General features: G+C 42.6%; 1 protein-coding gene across 1 annotated transcript in view; it reads right to left on the bottom strand.

Moving 5' to 3' along the window:
- The window catches only part of wech (tripartite motif containing 71 protein wech), a 22,116-nt gene extending 18,013 nt beyond the window's left edge, over positions 1–4,103 (bottom strand). The window contains exon 1 of the mRNA XM_011499532.1: positions 3,843–4,103. The gene's annotated coding sequence lies outside the window, so the exon portion shown is untranslated. The remainder of the gene's footprint in view (positions 1–3,842) is intronic.
- Positions 4,104–4,343: the final 240 nt, after the last annotated feature.

Raw genomic sequence — 4,343 nt, 5'->3', positions numbered from 1 at the left:
TATCTCTATTTCACTCTTCTCATCTCTCTCACCTCTCTCATCTCGCTCACTTCTCTCTCACTTTCTCTCTCTCATCCCCGCGCCGTATCTCACTTTCCCTGCGTAGGAATCCGAGAGCAAACCAACTCCCCTCTACCAAGTGCTCGTCGCAAGCTAAAAGCTCCCTCTTTTTCTCCTCTTACAGTAAAAGTCAGAACGTTATTTTTCTTTTTTTGAATTCCCATATTGTCTCGTCTTGCATATCTATAACTATTTATCCATGTAGACGCTATCCATCTTACTGTTTTCTTATTTTCATATGCATATATGTTCACCACACATTTACATTCGAGGACATGTTCATAATTCTGCTTTCAGAAACGATATAAGAAAGATGAGTACAAACTTGCATGGTTAGGTTAAAGTGTACTAGAAAGTAGTGTCAGGTAAATGTTCATTTTAAGTGCTCGTATTTCGTGGATATTGAATTTTTCGCGAATTGTTACAGCATAATGTACTGTTTAATAGATAGCACCTAGTCGTTTCAATTTATTAAAAAAAAAAAAAAACAAAAAAACAAAACAAAATAATCAATAATTAAATAGATAGATAAATTAATTAGTGAAATTAAATCAAATTAAATATTTAAGAGAAAAGAACGAAAAGTATTACAATAAGACTTACTGAATTTGAACTGATTTGCTTCCATGATCGAATGAAAAAAAAAATATATATATATATATATATATATATTAAAGTCATTCACTGTACACATTTTTAATGATTTTCTTAATCTAGCTTAGTTTGTATAGTAAACAAAACAAAAAAAAAAAAAAAAAAAAAAAAAAAAAAAAAATTAATAAATCAGTCGACGGAGCAGCGTATATATTTATCTGGTCAGCGGCTATATAATTAATACGTAAATGTCAATTTCGGCCAGGATAAAGTAAATTGACAGTTTTATTGAAAATTTCAGAAGAAGTTTACAGCAGCACCTTGTAAGAAAATAATTTTACCGTGAAATCTTGAAAAGTACCATTTCGATAATTGGAACGCACAGAAAGTTACCGCTCGCAATTAAAAGTTACACTAATTCCATTTCTCAAGAGCAACTCGCATTTACGTGCTTTACAAACGTTGTTTGCGTTCTCGGGAGACAGCGGAGATTCTAATTGACCATAAAAAGTACCGCTAATAGCTCCATAAAAGAGCCAACTCGGAGAGGCGGTTATCGATTGGAGCAAACGCCAAAGGACTAGGAGCAGCAAACGCCGCAAACAGGCCGTAATATTACGAGATCGAGATGTCACGCAGCCGGCACGATCGTTCCTCCTGTGCAAAGACTCTTATTTTCCACTGAAGCCCAAACTTCGAGAGCTAGCTAATCCAACGTTGTGGCTTTCCATTGACAGCGAGCGCGCCGTGTAACCGGTAGAAAAATAAAGCGGGTCCGGTTTTCTGCCTCCGCCGACCGGCATCCGAGCGAGAGCCGAGCGAACCGGTGACAGGCCCCCGACCAATGAATCATCACCCGTCCCGCATTAATCGGAAGGTTTCTCGGGATCGTACGGGGAATGAGTGGCGGTGAGGTGCGGTGAGGTGGCCGGTAACCCAGGAACCTCTTCCAAATCCACGACTGGCGCCCAATCGGATGCTCATTGTAAAGCTTATAATCGATTGGAGCTATACACGCCGAGAATCGATTGATATTCCGGTCCGTATTCTTACCTCCCTCCTCCCACTTTCCCTTCAATCTCGACAATCCGCCCCCTCACCCCACAGCCATTGTCGCGGTTACTTTTACAATCACGCTTGGATATACTTTGAGAGACATTTACGTCTCGTTTGGCGCGCACGCCACACGTATAAACCTACACGGTAAGCAAAATTGTTTAAACGAATGATGATAGAGCAAATTGCAGATTATTGATGTACGAATAGATAGAATAGATTTTGACGAAAACGCTATCGAGTTTTTTCTATAAATCTCATGGCTATACCAAGTAGGTAGGTGAGCGCACTCTTATTGTAATGGCTCAATTAAACTCGAGAGTCCCTAGCTATTTAATAATAATAAGGACAACGATGGCGATAGCAATAGTAATTGCATTGCTAATGACAATTCGAATTGCAATAATAGCTACTACAATAGCTGACGGCGGTTCAAAAGAACTACAAAGTGACGTACCATTTTAAAGTAATTAATAGTACTAGGTAGTTGAAAAAACAGGAAAACATTATTGGAGTATTTTTAAGGAATTTGTCTATAAATAGGGGCTTTGTAAATATGTTTAAATTCGTTGGACGCTTGTACGGTAACTGAATAATAAATCACTCTTGAAAATCACATCACCACATCATATAATAATTATAGGATGGACTTAATTTTAGCTTGTAAACGTCGGTTCTAACTTACGCACTTGCAGACACACACACGCACGCACGCACGCACGCGCACGCACGCACGCACGCACGCACGCACGCACACGCACGCACGCACGCACGCACATACATACTCTCTCTCTCTCTCTCTCTCTCTCTCTCTCTCATGTTTGTCGCTCACTACTCTCCCTCTCTTTCGTGACAATCAATTCGCTAAAACGTCTATATTCCGCGTATGTGCGTCGTGTCTCGTTGCTCGAGCGCCACGGCTAAATAACCAGGAGACTTATCACAAAGTCTTTTATTTATATACACAATATGTTTACGCGAAGGAGCGACTCTCGATATGAACTATCCCTCCTCCGTTGTTCCACTGCTTTTCATCGAAGCGATATTTTGAATTCCGTTGACTCGATCGGTAATTTGACAGACGGCTTTTTAACATTATATTATTAATAGAGACCTTTCAGGCGACCAGCAAAATTATTACCCAAACGATAAGCTCTAGCGATTGAAATTTCGCGATGCTCAATTTAATATCCATTAAATTAATCCGTCGATCGGCCTTACGTTCATCTTGTATATAAATATCGCCTCATTGGTCGGATAATGTGAATGAGAAAAATGCCGGGAAAATGTCCGTTTCGCATTCGGAAAATTGAGACTACTGCTAATTGGCTTTATTTAGCCGAGCACATTTATTCTACCTCATTACGAAACTCTCGATAAAACTTTATACACAAATTGTTATACAAATAACCTAAAAATAAACGGACGCGCGCGCACACACCCAGAAAAGGCGCTATACCGGGCAACATTTGTTTTCAACGCGATATGCATAAATTGAAAATAATTAATCTAGCTAATTAAAAATTCTAACCTACGCAGATCGCCCGACACTCGATAGTTTTCAAACTCTTGCCTTCACCATCTTCACCGGAGATTTGCATTTGTCTAGGCACGCATACTCTAACATTTCACGCCACTTTCGACCACAATCGGTAAATTCAAATTCAAACAATCGTCAACTGCCCCACGAGCTATGCCGATGTTTTTATGTCGGACATTTACTTGTCAACAATCGCTCGGGTACATTCGAAAAAATGCTGCTTTTTTCTTGTTTTTTTTTTTTTTTTTTATTTTCTTAACCAGACATAGCCCCATGAACAAAACAGGAAAAAATAAATACTACAGAGAGAGAATTTAGGAGAGGCTGGAAAAGTGGACGAAAGACGGCAAGAAATTCAGTGGACGCTCGGCTAGGTTAATGATAAGGAACGGACTCGGTCCGTCGGCTCGTACTTTTCCCTTAGATCCGCGTCACACAATAAAGCTCCTGATGTCGATGATAAATCAAGGGGTGCGAGGACAAGGTCATGGAAGAATTAAGCGCCGAGGCAACGGGCTGCGTTGCTCCCGCCCGAATACACCGCGACCTAAAGAATCCGAGGAATAACAACAGCGCGACGCTGATAACGTACCTGATGCCGATAGGAGCTTCTCATAACACACCGGCTGGTGCGTCCGTGCGTAGATGTATGTGTGCGACCAAGGTGCCTCTTCTCTTATCTCGTGGGTGTGTCTACGCCGGGGTTGGAGGCAAAGAATGAGTTCTCCTCCGGTCGCGCAACTTCTCTTCCGGCGAGGTAAACACACCGCGGGTGACGCCACGCGCCGGCTAGTCTCGATCGATTAGCCGTGAACTTCAGGCTTTTGTCGGCCGTGGATCGGAGAATGGGGGAAGGGGGAGGGGGGCAACGACGACGACGACGACGACGACGACGACGACGACGACGACGATGGCGACGACGATGGCGACGACGATGGCGACGACGACGGCAGCGGCGGCGTCGGCGGTGACAAGAGGATTGGACGGGAGGAAAAAGCGCGCGGCAAAATTCAAAGTGCCCCCGAGGAGGAGGACGGGTGGACGTTCGTACGGGTAAGCGTATTCAAGATCAGCTCGCGCAGTTCGTCAGGCC

This window comes from Ceratosolen solmsi, unplaced genomic scaffold, assembly GCF_000503995.2.
Source record: "Ceratosolen solmsi marchali unplaced genomic scaffold, CerSol_1.0 scaffold35, whole genome shotgun sequence".
Lineage (NCBI taxonomy): Eukaryota > Metazoa > Arthropoda > Insecta > Hymenoptera > Agaonidae > Ceratosolen > Ceratosolen solmsi.
This window is presented reverse-complemented; position numbering and strand designations above follow the sequence as displayed.